This window comes from Corvus moneduloides, chromosome 4 (genome assembly GCF_009650955.1).
Source record: "Corvus moneduloides isolate bCorMon1 chromosome 4, bCorMon1.pri, whole genome shotgun sequence".
Classification (NCBI taxonomy): Eukaryota; Metazoa; Chordata; class Aves; order Passeriformes; family Corvidae; genus Corvus; species Corvus moneduloides.
In genome coordinates this window covers 27,173,177-27,189,603 of record NC_045479.1, presented here as the reverse complement: position 1 = coordinate 27,189,603, position 16,427 = coordinate 27,173,177, and the positions used below count along the sequence as shown (strand labels likewise).

The window sequence follows — 16,427 nt, the reverse complement described above, 5'->3', positions numbered from 1 at the left end:
CGGCAGCGGCAGGGACAGCCCCGCGCCCGGGCTGACGGGAGCTGTAGTTGCACGTTGATGGTTCATTGTGCCTCGAGGCGGCTGCGGGAAAGGGAGAGCGCCGGGCTTCTGCATTCCCGCCTTCGCTCCTCTGATGTAAATAACACATCGATTCCGTGCCGTTCCTTTTTTCTTTCCCTTTCCACGCCACGTTCAAGGGAGTCTTTCCTTCCAAGCCAAGCCCTGCCCCATAAGCCGTTTTCACTGAATACGGCTAAATACCCGAATTCAGACACTGCACTAGGAGATACATTTATTAGAATATTTTAGTTTATTTTTTTAACCGAAAAAAACATATTACCAGGATGGCTTCAGCTTCTCTGGTTTCTGGTTGAAGTCTTAAAAAAATAGAGTCAATAAATAATTTTGAATGTGAACTAGGGTTTATAATCTTGTACAGGGGAGAAAAAATAAACAAAAAAACCCACAAACACCAGCTCTGGTAGGAGTTATCCTATCAAGAAAGCTGCATTTAAACTCAAAGTATGTGCAAGAAAGAAAAAAAAAGTACCAGGCATGAAGAAAAGAAAACAAAACATTTTTATACATTTACATATCTGGAACTGAGGAACAAATACCAGTACATTAGAAGTAGTCTGTGTCTGACATCAATTTACCATTCTCTGTCCCAGTAGTAATCAACTTTCTTACAGAAATTCCTTCCTGTATCACCTTTAGGATAAAAGATTCCACCAAAAGTGGAGTTCATTTTTAGTTCTAATAGTTTACCCTTTTGAACTTTTTTAAAACAGTATTTCATGGTTGCAAAACCATGTCCAATGAACTAGACCTATTGGAAATTGGCAAAATAACTATCTTTCCTTCTCTAGATCCCCCATACAATGGGATGGCAGAAGGGGTAATGGTCCCGGGGTGAGTGAATTGGCAAGGCAGCTATAAAAAAAAGAGACAGAAAGTAGAGAAACTGTGTCACAAGCATTAATCAGAAGAGGAGAGAGAAATGGAGATTTTAGAAAAGAAAAAAAAAAGTCTGTCCTGTCAAGAACAGCTTCTCTCAGTTCAACAGATGAATCTATTCTCATTAATTTGGCCTAATTTGTTGATTTAGTCAAAGGCCCCATATTTCTTTGAGATTTACCCTTTCCTGGTCTTAACCATGAACAGACTAGACCTATAATGATGAGAATGATAGTGAATTGTTCATTTTAGTCTGGGAAATGAAGAATGCCAGGCAAAAGGTAAAATAAGTGAGGGTATTCCACAAGCAGCTGAACTAAAGCAGCCTTGGTACCTGGGCAGAGCATTCCTGTATCCTCTCCCGTGCACCCTTCCCTGCAAAGCCATAGTTCTGCTCCTATGCTGCCCACATGCCACCTCAAGACCCATAACTATGAAAGGCAGGTATCATGACAGACTTGGAGATGCATGTGCTGATCATCTGGCCACAGCAAATGTAATGAGGTTTTGCTTCAGTCTTTCCTTCCACAGTGATTCTAATTTTGATCTTTTTCCTTTATACATTCCCCAAGTTTCACAAAGTTTATGAGCCCTTTAGCCTTCGATCAGATTAGGTTGGAATTGACTCAGAAATTGCAACAGGTTCAAAAGTTACTGAAAAAGTTTGGCATACAGTGTGATTTCATAAGCTGTGTTTCCTTAAGAAACATGAACTTTTAAAGAAGAGAGAGAAATAAATAATTGAATTTTTTTTTAAAAAAAAAAAAGCCTTTCCCAGGCATTAAGAGCTGTCATATTTCTTTTGGCATTCAGATACAGCCAGATTGCACCCACTGTTTTTTGAACTCTGTTGAAGGAAAAAATCCTTTCTAACCACTGCACATTTAGTATTTTAAGTTTCCAGATAATTCTTTCCTCTCCTTGCCAATTGACCTAGGGTCACATAGCAACAAGAAAAAAAAAAAGACAGCCTGAAATAGTGGATGGCAAGGGGTAGGTCACTGGGCAGCTTCACTGGGAAGCTTCTGAACTTCAGAAGAAAAAATACCACATTTAGCTCCAGCTGCACAGCATTTATTATATTCTTTCTCTGTCAGCAATGTGGTATTTTAATGCAAAATAGTTGTGACAGTTCAGCTCCTAGTACAGATGAAGTAAGAGAGGCATCTAGATACACCATACCATACATTCTGCGCATGTTTTTATTGGCATAACTGCATCCATCCATCCATCCATGCTTTAATGAGTAGGGAAGTCCATGAATAGTAATTCTTGCTTATTCTTGCTTTATTTGCTGTCCTTTAATTTAGGTTCCCATTGTTTACCCAGGATCACTGGCTGGTTTGGTAGTCTATTTTTGACAGGTCACTATAGGGAAAGAATACCTCATTCCTCTCCCTAAAAATAGCTCTCAGCAAGTTCTCCAATACAGATGGGTTCAGGAAGGGACACCAATGTCTTTCATCCTTAATTACTAGACAGAAATCTGTGAAGTATCAAAGGTAGGCTGACACTAAATACCTGGGGTGGATATTAATTCCCCTTGATTCCAGGGAGAGGAGGTTCCGAATTGCCCGTAGGGTAGCAAATTCTGCTTGTGAGGTGAGAGACCTACATTCATTTCTATGGGTGGAAATAACTCTCAGTAATAATTAAATTGAGCTGCACAGTGGCAACCTACTCTTTGACTGTAACTTGTAGGTGGTTTGTGATGTACTACAGGTGTAACATTCTTAATTTTGATAGTATTACATTTAGTGGTTCATAGTCAAATCATACGTCAAGATACAAAGATAACAATGATGATGATATAATTTACTCTCTTTACATGTTATTATTACCAGGAAGAATAATTATTAGCCAAAAAAAGAGTATTGTTCAAATGCCTGAGAGGCCCTGCTTAATTTCCTACCTTTAATCTTCAGTGTCATTATGATCACATCCTTCACATCTCCATCACATGATGGAGAAAAATGAAAAAAGGCTTTTCTGCATTGCAGCTGAAACTGAGAAAGTTGCCTTGTAAAAGTGCATCTACATAAATAGACCAGTCCTTGCATTGTGGAATATGCCTCTTTCCCAAAAAGCCAAAAACATTTCTGGCTACTGATTAGACCATAAAACTTCCTGGAGCTCTTGTTTTGACTAACTCTGTGCATCTCAGCTTACTGTTTTGTAAAAATGTGTATAACATCTCACAGCAGGCCTGGAATGACAATTGAATGGATCTGCAGCCTGGCTCCATCATGTGAACAGGAAAAATAATGTATTTTTGCATCATGTTAATTGGCAGAGTAAAAAGTCCTGAATTCTCTTACTATGCCAGCTAATTTTCCTATAAACTTCTTAGCTGGCTATAATCCTGTCTTTGCTGCAAAAAAGTGTGCTTTATACATTGAGATAGTTAGCTTGGCATCACATCTTAGAAAAAAGTCTGAGACCTTTCCCTGCAGCATTTCTCAAGGAAATAACTTTGTAATTTCTGTCTTTCATCCTAGATATTTCTAGTGTCACCATGGTATCTAAGCTCATCAAAGAAACTGTGTGAGGTTGTCGCTAGCTGGTGTAAGTGGTTTATCTAGTCAAAAGCAACAACGAGCTAAACATTCTTAAAGTTATGTGAACACCTTTCTTGGGGGTCAGGGAGCAGGGGGAGATGAGCTGAACAACAGCAAGCGCTGCCCTTCCTGTGTAGGTGAGGGCAATTACTGACTATAGGCATCTGACCAGAAATAAATGCCTTAATAAACAGTATCCTGCTTATCAATTGGGTCTTGATCCTTGTTCAGGCTTCAGAGGTAAAATGAAAATGCTGTTCTTGGCTCTGTGATGTATTTTGAGTCATTTTTTCCCTAATTCCCACTTTGGGGCCCTTAAAGCTATCTGTCTTGTTTCTCTTTCTTCTCCATCCCAGAATGAAGAATAGCCTTTCTTTTTTTGTAATAATTTTTCCATTCAGTTTCTGAGGGCAATGAGGCAGTTATTAGCCCAGAAGGTAATCTGATTACTGTAAGGATGTAGCTGCTAGTGATTGACAACAAGAGGTGCAGAAACCTACAACCAATGAAATGCTGGAAAAACAAAGCATAAGCAAAGTGGAGAGATTTGATATAGTACATAGAAGCCTTGGCACATCAACTGCCTTATTGATATTCATTCTGTTCAGGGATTTACATATCAGATTTCAGGACAGTTGATGTTTTTCCAAGTTGCCAATTTCACAAATTCAGGCTTTATCCTGTAATTCACTCTGAGCACTTTCTAGAGCATGTTGAATATATTCTACAGTCAGTTACACACTTCTTTGATCCTTTTGGGCTCCCATCAGAGAATGGGTGGGTTGGAAGAGGTGCAAAGCTACAAAAGTGTAATGAGTTCACTTGGGCAACACTGAAGATGTGTAAAGTTGCACAAAACTCTCTGTGCTAATAATGTAAAGCAGAGGGTTTCTGTAACTAGATATAATGCAAAAAATGGGAGAGGAAGCATCTTGGCAGTCAATTAAGCTAAACTGAAATAAATCATTACTTTATACTTACAAACTGAGTGAAATGGATATAGGAACCATTGAGACTGAGGAAAAGGGTATCTTGCAATGCCATCTCTACTGCAATGTAAAATTCCTTCACAAATTATGCTGCCATTTTGTTCATTATCTTCCCAGCACTGTCCACTTCTTTGGAGTTCTCTGGGCACAAGACAAGAAGCATCCTGTAGACAAAAGATGTATGCAAAATATAGCTTGTGCACTTCTGACAATTTCTTACTGAAATAATTTCCCTGTCCTGATGCTCTGAGGTAACTTATTTGGAAAAAAAAAAAAACCAACCTGTTTAAATAGGTAGCATAGGAAAGAATTTGCTTTCTGCTCCAGTCCATTTTTTTTGTTTCATTTAATTTTTCTGAGAATCAGGAAGAATTTTGTTCAGGAGCAAGAATGCAAAGGATATGGACGGAACAAATTCAATTTCTGGAACAAGCAACTGTATTAATTGGTTCTGATGTCAAAATATTTCAGTGGAAGTCGTATGTCTGTTAAAGTCTCCTCCTGCCTTATTTGCTTATGACTATTGCTGCAGAAGGATAATGAGAAGCAATATTAGCTCTTCACAGTAAATGGGGCAATTGTTGAGACCACATGTTCAATAACTCCTACCAAGGTGACACCTTAGACACTGGAGCACTAAACTATACTATGTGCTTGAATAGTCAAGGCTGGAGTTTATGGTTTATGCTCATTCAGTTGTTTGAGTGCTTAAGAGTCAAATAGCAAAAAAACTGTGTCATATGAGCAGGTTTCTGAGCTGCTTGGCACATACAACTCTCCTACCTTTCTTATAGATGGTGCTAGACAATCAAAATTCATTTCTCTCATCATTCAAGAACATTCCTATTCTAAATCAGACAAAGCTAAATCTGTCTTTGAAATGTCTCTGAAAAACACCTGGTCAGCTAATCTGGAATCTCAGATAAAATGAGACCTAACCAATGAAGAAAACAAAATTCTCAGAAATAATTGTGTGTGTCTGTAGATGCCCAGCATGGCGGAATGATAATCCTTTTAAGTCTTTCTGCAAGGTAGGACAACTACTATTGCAGATTAAGTTTGATGGAGTTATAATGAAGCTTACTTGGTAGAATAGTTCACTCCGAAGTAAATAACCTATTGAAAGTGTGCATACAAGAAATACTGATTTGAAGAACAAAAATTCAAAGGTCAAGACGGACATTCAGCATTATGGCTGATATCCGCAAAAGGGGCCTCTTTAAGTAGATAGCAGTAAATTATGATTAAAATCTCAGGTTAGCTTTCCATCTTGTGCTATCTCCTTACAAACAACGATCAATACTTGCTTGAAAATAACACTCAGAGTGCATCACTCAGTTGCATTCCTAGGCATCTGCCTGTTAACAATATAATTTTGTTTTTCTTATGCATCACTCTGAGTCCTCTTTAATGAGCAGTCTGTCTGCAGAAACAAGTAGTTATGGTGAGGTCCAGCCCAAGAGAAGCTTGAGGTACTGACTCATTCTGAAACGCTGAGGGAAAGGTTTGCTTGCAGGTATATTTAGACTATAACTACACAAGGACACTAAGCTACGAGAAACCCCTAAAAATTAGGTGGCCATAGTTTTAATGAGGATTTGATTATGCCTTTTGGGTGTCTTAGTTTGACATTGTTTTATATTGAAAGATGGTAAATGCGTTTCAAAGTGTGTTTCCCCAGAACTTCTCAGAAAGTCTAGTGTCAGTTTTGAGGTGAGATCTGAAGAGCATTACAGGGAAGATTGATGCCTCCCTTTCACTGGAGGAGTTCAGATTACTTGTTCAGGTTGTGAGAGGCTCGCTGAATTCTTCCCTCCCAGCTTAATATGCAACTGCTACCTCCCATAAAGGTTGGAGGGGTCTTTGGCATTCTGTGCTCTCAGTCTCTTGTTAGGGACGCTTAATTTTGTGAAAATAATTAAACTTCCACCAGATATGCAACTGGAACCTGCCAGGGAATGGGGCAGAGAAAATCCTGCCATTCAAAAGGCTAATCTGACCACGAGGTGAAGAATATTTCTCTTGTGATCTGTCTCAGTGATTAAGTCGTTTTGACAAACACATCAGCATGTGTTTGACTCAAATACAAATTCACTTTCTTTTCACAAAAAAATATAACCTATGTGTTAACTACTTTGGAGAGTTCTTGAAAGCTTAAGCTGTATGTGAAAGCAAACTACCAGCTCTGTCAACCTGACCAGCTATAACCTTTTTCCTTTACAGATATTCCAAACCTAGGCAATCTGAATTCATAGAGTGGATGTTTTTTCTGATCTCAACAAGAACAAAATCATGTTTTTATTGTCAGTGATCACAGCTATTCTTTCAATACTTTCTGGTTTGTTTGCCTACTCATATAAATCAGTGAGTCATATAGCCCCAGTGCTCTCAATAAACTGATTTCTTGTCTGAAAGTTGTGTCTTTTCTCTCGGTTCATGGCTCCATGAAACAATGATCCAACTCCAAGTCTTGCCTCACACAAACTTAATGCATAACATGTGAAAAGAACTTTTTGAGGAGCTAGTATCCTTCTAGAGTTAACAGCCTACTTCATTTCTAGGAATCCCTGTCTGTAAGCAACTTATCTCCTCTTTAAATACTGTGCAAGCACAAACTTGGACAACGCTAAGGGGATAGTTATTAATTGCTGGTATTTAAAATCAAGGGGAAGAATACAATGCAGTACAGTAAGTACACACTCAGCTATAGTATCACCCAGGGCAGTGTATGTTTTTCTCATTATGCTTCTCCACCCACATCCCACATTTTCTCATCCAAATCATGACTGGGGCCAGCCATAGATAGCTTAGTAAGAAGTTCTTCAATTTTAGCATGGCTGCCTGTGCTAGAACCAGTTGACACAAGGACTGCTGTGGTAGGACAGGAGTAATCACATCTTTAGTAACCTTTTGTCACATGCTGTGACATGACCAAACTGCTGAAGCTCAGCCTTTTCCCAGTAGGGCACACCTTGCAGGTAATTGTGCTGTCAGTCTGCTCCATGGCAGTTGTCAGTGGCCTGCAGACTGAGACATGCAGACCTCCTGTAAGGAGGACATACCATGCTCTAAACTTTAAAACTCTATATAGGATGAAGATGAGCCATGAAAAACTAATTTGACTCTATTTATCATCTTAATTCCAAAGTTATCTGAGAGGAAAGGTACCAATTAAAGGTGAATGCTGCTCCAGAGCTAAGTTTTCTTAAGGAAGTACACTGGTCAGAATATTAGATAAGCACCTTTTACAGCTTTGATGGTTCAGTCATGTCAACATTTAGAAAGCAATGCCTAATAAAACTCCATTAGGCCACCTGGTCCTGTTTTTTATAGGAGTACAACAGAACCACGGTTATTCTTCCAGCAGTTTGAATGTTTTGAGACCTGAGCTTTTTTTTTTTTTTTTTGGTGCATGAAAGTAGATGTACCTTGAAAAACAGGTACTGTACCTTTTAAACTATTTTTAAATAAAATCCATAGTGGTATTTTCATTTAAATTACTAAATTTTAAAAAACCTTGAATTTTAATGAGATCTTGAAGATGAAAAATTAACTCCCTTGTCTTTACTAAGATCTCAGCTGAGACAACTCACTGTTTACCTGTCCTGAGGCGAGAATGTATGACTTCACTCTAGTACGAAAGGTCTGAGAGTGTTCCCTCTGACTTCTGTGCCTTTGAAGTAGGCCTGAGATGAGTCAAGGTATATACACTCAGAAGAATGAGGAAAGCTATACATTACACAGAAGGAAGTCAGTCCAATGTCTAGGTTCCTATCTGCAAAGAGCAGGAGTGAAGAAGCAAGCAACCAGCAACTCACTTCTCTCTTGTCCCTGATTTTGGCCAAGTCTTTTACAGGAATGGGAAGTAGCTGGCTACCCACCTAATCTTAGTGCTCTTACTCTGCTGCTTCTGTGCTGGAGAGTGAAGAAAGTGATGACTCACCACGCCAGTAAAATGAATGTGTTGCTTCTGAAGGACAATGAGATGTCCACATGTATATGGTAGACCCTACTGTTAGGCATCACCTTGTGCATCTGTCTCCATGGTACATTCCCTACCCTATTCTCTCAAGGAATTTTTCATTACCTTCTACTTTGTTTAGGCATAGCTTTACCCTTAAGTCTTTTCCAAATTTCCGACAGAATACACCTGAGAGATTAAGCATGGAAGCATCTGGGCACATTTGGTAGAAACTGGTGTGTGTCCCCCTGGTTTTTTTGTATCATAATATTGTACATAGTGTTTTCCACAGTGTAGGACTAATAATCAACATAGAAGTCCTGTGTGGAAACATGCAGAATGAAACTGTCTTTCAGAGAAGATGAGTTTTCATTGACCTCAGGAGAAGTTGCAAATGCTCAATTGTTTTGGAAATCATGCTACTTTCATGGGATCCCAAGCAAATATAAACACCTAAAAGTTTCAAATTTTGTGGCTTTTAGACATTACACTGGTTTGTGTACTAGTCAGGAGAAATAGTGCTAGAAATGGACTAACACTGAGCATATCCTACCTTCTTCTGCTGTCAATCTGACAACTGCACAGTACATTTTAAGGCCCAGCATACAACAAGTTTGCATACGACAAATTATAAGTACTTCAGGCAAGCATGACACCATACACTATTGGTGGAAATGTTTGGGGCACATCCATTCTGAAGCTTTCCATGCAAAAATTAATTTTGGTTTCCCAAGTATGATACCAACACAAAGAAAGTAAGGAGGAGAAAACAAAATGAAAGTAGGTTAAAATAAAAGTCAGCACCTGATTTATATGCTTTATCAAAATATGGCACCTACCAGAGGCTGACTGGCTACAGTTTAAAATAACCTATTTAAGATGAGGCAATTTATCATTCCTGAAAGCCCCACAAATGCTGGATTATTAGGAGTAAAACATACTGGGTCTACCCAGGGCTTTAAGTCCACGGCTGGCCTGCTAGCAGGAAATTCTCATATTCATACACTGATGTACCAATTATTTTAAAATGTTGCTGAGGAAAGCATAGTACAATTTTAAAATTCATATGGAAGAATAAGAAAATGTATATTAAAATAGAAAAGTATCTACCGTTCTTTAGGTGTCTTGGTTAATCCATAAAATATGGTCAGGATACCAGCTTGGTCTCTGCTCCCCCTGGATATGTTCCCAACCTGTAGTGGCTCTTGGCCTGGTCCCATCATGGTGCAGAGTGCTGGAGGAAAGATGGAGCAGAAGGGGAAAGGGGGCAGAGCAGCACAAGGCACACAGCACAACCTTCCCTCTGTTGGCATGTCAAGCACAGGCTAAGAAGCAGAAATGTTCTCTATCAGAATATAAGAGCCAAATTTCTCTGTACAACAAGCAAATCTGCGTCACACAGAGTCTCAGTTACAGTGCTGCCTATATGCAAAACTGATCTTATTATTCTGGGATCTCTAATTTGTCATCATTACAGCTGGTTTCCTGTGGCTCCTTAAGGAACATATTCATATTTCTGATTAATAAATGCTTTGACTTTCCTACATAATCTATTATTTTGTCTATCTAACCTATCTAATTTCAGGCTTGTCTCTCTATCAGCATTATTTATATAGCATAAAATTAGCTGCAGTAGCTCACATTCCTTTTGGCAAAAGGAAATATATCCGTCTGGAAAATTGCAAGGTTGCAGCTGGAGCTTGGCTGGCGCAATATATTTACAAGTGTCAAAGTTCATGCCAACTCTTTAATGCAACGTCATACTTTCTTGACAGGTGAGCTCCTGTCACACCTGGCTTATGTGGAACATGAGTTCCAACACAACAAAAAGTCAGTGGAAGTTCTTGTAACAGACAGTTCCTGTTTATACAGCAGCCATGGAATCAATATGCAGGATAAAGTATTGCATTTTCTCAAGTCATTCACTTTTTATTTCATCTCAGCAAATCCCATACGGCTGAGGCATTTTTATAAGAATGTGAGCAATTTTGAGCTCTGTGGAAAATGCTGAGTGCTGTTGGATGAAGGAAGAGAAGGGCAGAAGAGGAAAAATACATTCCTTTGAATGCACTAATATAGAAAGCAATTAAGGAATATGACAATAATGAGCAATCATTCTGTCTCGTAATGTATGTTTTGCTTTAAAGAGCAGGTGATGGCTCCTTGAAAACAATAATAAGTAACATAATGAAGCCCTGTCTACACAGGCATGTTACTTCAAGTATTTCAGATGAGTTGTCTTGAGCATATTCGTAATGATTGTTTTAAAGTGGCTGGGCTTTCTTTTTTTTCATGAATGAAACCCAGGCTCACCAGTCCTCAGCTATGAGCTGCATCCAGTTTATGAGAGGATTCTGCCCATTTTTGAATGATTTTCCCTCATTGTATAATGTGATAAGGTTTATTTGCTGTCTGGCCCCTGAGTGCCCTCTTCTGTTACAAGATTATCTGGATCAAGTATGTTACCACTCTTGCTGAATGCTGATGGCTTCCTTTGCAATTCCCGTATGTGTGTGTTCCTCCAGATGCACACATTTTTGTTGAGCACCACCTCTTTCCCTCCCCTGATACTGTCTCATGGGTTGTGTGTATCAGCACATTCAGCCCCAATTTATAGCACTGCCTCAAATATTATTATTTGTGACTGCTGGTCAAACTGAATGCAAGAGAGGGACATTCCTGAGAAATGGACCACTGCTGCCATAAAGCAAAGTAACACTGGCATTTCTACAAGACCTGAAGGGATGTGAACAGGACCTCCAGGACTTCTAACTGGCCAGAATAGGATAAGATATGAAAGACTGATCCATGGAAAGTCACTGCTGAACCCCACTATTGTAATGGACCCAGGTGACTTACCACAGCTGTCAAATGATGTCACTTCAAATATGGAGTTGTAAAGCTAATATTTTTTTCAAACCACCGAGCTGAAATGCAAAGACTGAGGTTATGAGAAAGCTGTTTGAAATCCAGATAGGTGGTTAGTCTAAATGCTGCTGAGAGAAGTATTTCTATCATGTCCTATTATGTCATAGCTCTGCATCTCTAAGCCAGGTGATATCTGGATGCCATCACTGGCAGGGGAAAACGAACTGTATGAACCATAAGCCTGTTTCCACCTGTTTGGTGCCACCTTCTCGACTGTGGTCATCGTGGTGCTCCACAAACAAGAACTCAAACTTGTGTCCCCACCTTGCACTACTTGCTACGCCTCTGGGCTCGCTGCTGCTCTTCCTGCCACTCAGCATGGCAGCATCCCCTGAGTTAAAAGGAATACAGATTGTGGGGCAGGCATAGTTATTGCAACAGCAAATGCAGGGGAAAAAAAAAGGCAGTAGCAGATATACTTTGGCTTATAATTTGTTCAGCATTCTTTAGCTTCCTTTCACATTTTATGAGAGGAATTACTAAAATGAGACATTTCAAAATGCTGAGATTATAAAACACTTGTAATCAAACCTTTAGCAATATAAAATTCTTGAATTCAGGCCAATTGCTCTACAGTCTGTTCCCTTCTAGTGCACATGATGCTGATCTGTGTCTGTTACAGGAGACCTTAGGGCAAAGATTGTGCTCCATTTTTACTATGCACAGAGCAAAGCAATCCAGCCCTCTGGGTTTCTTATCTGTATGGTCTCTCTCACTTCTGCAGCTGAATTTACTTCAGTACCTTTCTATGCAATGCTGCACATCTTTCAGATTTATCCATTGCCTTTTGCAGTAAGACTTTTTCTCGGCTCTTAGAAACATACTTCAAGGTAACATTGCTACAGAGGTGAACATAAAACTACAAACTCGAGTCCTGTTACTGTTCAGTAGCAGGATACTATCTCTCTCATTAGCCCAGCAGCTTCTTCCGTTCTTCCCATTCCGAGACCAGCACGTGATTTCTACAGAAAGGAGATGTAGAGAGAGAGGCTTCTAATTTTTTACATACTATAGGGTTCCCCAAGAACAACCACTTCCTACGGAAGCCCAAACTGGAAAAACAGATGGGAATGACATTCCAAAACTGATTAAAAAAGTATAAAGCCTATGATCATCGGCACTGAGTTCAGTGCAGAAATAACAAATAATTGCAATTTATCTCTGACTACAAAGGCCCCATTAGGATGAAGAACTTTAGCCTAACAAGTTGTTTAATGCATAAAAAATATTTCAAAAAGGAAAAGGAGGATAGGAAAGAGAAGTTCAAGGATTCTGTGAATGGATTTCAGCACAGGAGCCAGAAGGCAAAAAAAGAGCTGGAAGGATGCTTATAACAACTTGTATTTATAACAACTTGTGTTAACTTGGACATGAGTGTCTAGATTCAGAGGAGTTTGGGACAAGGGAAAAAAAAACATGCAGGAAGATTTGCTGTAAATTGTGAAAAAACCCCAGTCCTCTGAAGAATATTAAGATGTTATATCACCACTTCAAGTGCACTCTGAGGTTAACAAATAGTGGGAGCTTCCTGGAGGTTCCCACTACACCCTTTACAGAAAAGAGGAGTGATTTCTGCTTTCATTTGCAAAGATAGGTGCACTTACCAGATAAAGGGTGCTGTGCCAGAGTTATGCTGAATAAGCAAAAGTTGTAATGAAAAAAATTGGCTGAAGCATCCCACTGAAGTTCTCATTTACCTCTAATAATTCAAAAACATAACAAAGATATACATCTCTCTCATATCTTCAGCTATAATACATTCATTTTTTCACCACTCTATTCTCTCATTTAAGAAAGAGCAGGGCAATTTGCTCATCCTGTTTCCCTGAGCAGCATGGAGATCTCCTTCTCATCTCATGTATTTCCAACAAGACATAGTGAACATCTGCCACTTGCAGCAGATATCGATCAGAGTGTTTGTAAGGCTCCTCCACCTGCCCTTAATTTCCCAACAAAGCCCTTTGTTTATTATTCTACAGTTAGTCAGAACAGTCATGCAGTTCCTTTCTCCAGTGCATTTGCCAAGTAAAAGGCATCATTAGTCAGAGAAGCAGAAAGATGTTTGGACCTCCTAGAATGACAAAAGGAGTGGACACATCAATAACATCCATTGCAGTCGGCAGAGATATTCTTATTTCTGTTTCAGTAACTAAGGCTGAATTTCTAAAAAGCCTGTTATCAACCATTGTATATCATTCTATAATAATATCTGTGAACTTTCTGTAGCGATCCATGAGGCTTTGTCGAAGCTTGAGAGAAATATTTTTTTTCTATTTATGAAACCCAATTTTCAGTCTGAAATATAGGCACCTACATTCAGCCAATGCTGCCAGCAGAGCCTGGGGTCATGAACTTTACAAATCTGGAAGTATTTTCTCAGTACCAGCACAGTGAAATATGCACGTGATAAATATTTCCAGCACATATTGGTAGACCATTATCAATCCCAGTGAGCAGCAAGTCCACATGTAGAGGTGCTGCTGTATTGGTTTTTTGTTGCTAAATATTCAGACTGCAGTCTATACAGATGCTTTGCAACATTTACCATCCTGAAGTCCCAGCATAATTACTCTTTCTCCCAACCAAGCATGGAATCACTCGATCTCCACCTCCTCCTTTTCTGCCAGTATCAGTACACCACCGTCATGTCTCTTTCTAGTCCGTTCTCAGGACCCTCCATTGTTTCCTCCAAACGGGTTGGCAGCCATTTGAAATGGTGGCGGCTTAACACTGGAGGACTCCTGAAAGTAGCTTAGTTTCACACCAAACTGCAGAATCCTAGTAGATTCCTGTATTTGTTCCACAGGACAGTGACTGTGGATCATTGCCCGGGAGAACAACTTCCCAGTACATGGTGTGAATCAATGCACAACAGTGCATGCAACAAATCTCAGGGAACTGGGGGTTGAATCACAATACGTAAATCATGCGGATAGACATTTTTACTCTAGCTAGTACACACTGGTTATTTCCAAGAAAATGTATTCCAAAAGCTTTTCTTTATAAACATCAAAATGATTTCTTAGAAACAATCCTGCTGAGTTATCAGACCCATTCAAAACAAATGAAACCCAAACGTTTCCAAAAGTAAATAAGCGGTCAAAATGCAGTTAAGTAACCTTATGAAAGCCATTACAATTACTTAAAAGTAATAAAATAATTAATGCAAGGGCATCTTAAAACTTTAAAATGGCCACCTGATGGCCTAGTGAATTATTCTTACCAGATTAAAGAAGAGGTGGAAGCAGGGCTATGGACAACCGTTGGTAACATCAGCCAGAGTATCTTCAGCCATGTAGATTTTTTCCTGCATTATTATTGGATGCTGCTGCTATCTGTGTTCATACAGGTCTCAGCAAAGTGATTTGAACAGACTTTTACTAAGGGAAAGACTCCTTAATTCTGAATTAAAAGAAATCACAGAATTCACTTTATAGTAGCAGCCTCAATTCTGACTCAAAAGTGCAGCTTTTAGTTATATTATTTTTAACCTTTCTTTCCAAGTCAGAGTACTTGCTTTTATTCAACAGGAAATGTTGCTGGGTATTAGGTGTGTCAACAATTACATTACTTATGTAAGTTACTTACATAATGGGTATTTCTGGAATCTAATAGTTTATATATCAGTTGATTGGAGAACATGAAAATAATAAAGTTTTTGAGAAATACACTGTTATATACATACAATCACCTGAATTTGATTAATATATACTAATTACATTGATACATTAAGCATATGTTACAGTGTAAAATATATGCAGAGAAACACGGAATTTCTCACATATATAGCTGTTTACATTCCATTTTATGTTTTGTTTTCAGAATAACATTGCATTTGAGTTCACATGTCAAGACTACTACTGAGAATAGCGTATCTTTTTATACAGACCTGGGTCTTGCCTACAGCAAGAAGTAGTAAAAGTTAATTTATAGAGCTTTCCTGTGGGGGAGATACATATATCAGTCTAAAATTTAATACGCACAAGGTAACATTAATTTGTTTTAGGAAGGAGATAAGCTACGTCAACACAAGTTCCACTGCTAGTAAAACAGGCATATTGTACAAAGCTGTACTAGTGTAACACTTCAAACTAAGAAACAAAAGTAAAGAAGAAAAGATCCATGCCACTAAATGTAATAGTTGTGCCAGTGCACTCGGTGATGAACACCTCCCTTTGCTATCAATTCCTGAAGTAAGTAAAATTTTCAGGTGAATATTGTCATGGCCAAAGTAGTAATAGTTTGTGCACTAGAGATAACTGATAATTAAACATCCAGGATGAGGCTGTCTGGAGAGCTAAGGATGCCAGGGCAGGAAAGCCACAAGAGAGCTATAAAGGCGACGCATAAAAGCCCTCTTGCCTGTTAGCTGAGGCGATGAGATCCTTTGTGCGGCATCGGGGATCACAGGAGAAAGAAAGGGATATGGGTGCAATTTAAAAGGTCCATGGCCCAGGGTGTCCGTGGTAGAAAGAGACAGAAGCAATATAATTTCTCTGAGCTTCTACAAAATAAAAAGTTTTTCTGACCGAAAAAAAATGGGAGAATAAAGCGAAAGAAGGGAAGAGTGAGGCGGGAGGTGTCGCGAGGGTTCTCCCCGGGGAGCGCGGCTGGCGGGCAGGCTGGGGCGGTGGCACGGCCGGGCCCGGCGCAGCGCCCGGGCACAGTGGCGCTGCCGCGGTGGGTGAGGGGCGGGCGCGCCGTGAGACAGAGCTGCCCGTGAGACAGAGCGGGCCGTGAGACAGAGCGGGCCGTGAGACGGAGCGGCCCGTGACACGGAGCGGCCCGTGACACGGAGCGGCCCGTGGCGGCTTGCGCGGGAGCCGCGTCCAGCCCGACCGAGCCGCCGTGACAGCCGCCTCAGGTGTTCGTGGGAGAACACAGCACAGCACATCCCCTGGCGCTGTAGCCGACAACCGGCAAGGTCCGACGGGGAGTACACGGGGTCGCTTCGACCTGGCAGGGGAAATACATCCCAAAGCAACACCAGTGACAGGAAAAAAATATTTTTAAAGAAACCAACCCAGTGCTTGA

At 39.9% G+C, this 16,427-nt stretch overlaps 1 long non-coding RNA gene across 1 annotated transcript; it reads right to left on the bottom strand.

Annotated features, from left to right (window-relative positions):
- Positions 1–287: 287 nt before the first annotated feature.
- On the bottom strand, positions 288–16,012 carry LOC116443489. Its single transcript, XR_004239930.1, has 2 exons — positions 9,576–16,012; positions 288–4,668 (listed from the first exon to the last, which is right to left on the bottom strand). It is a non-coding gene; the product is annotated as an uncharacterized LOC116443489 (long non-coding RNA).
- Positions 16,013–16,427: the final 415 nt, after the last annotated feature.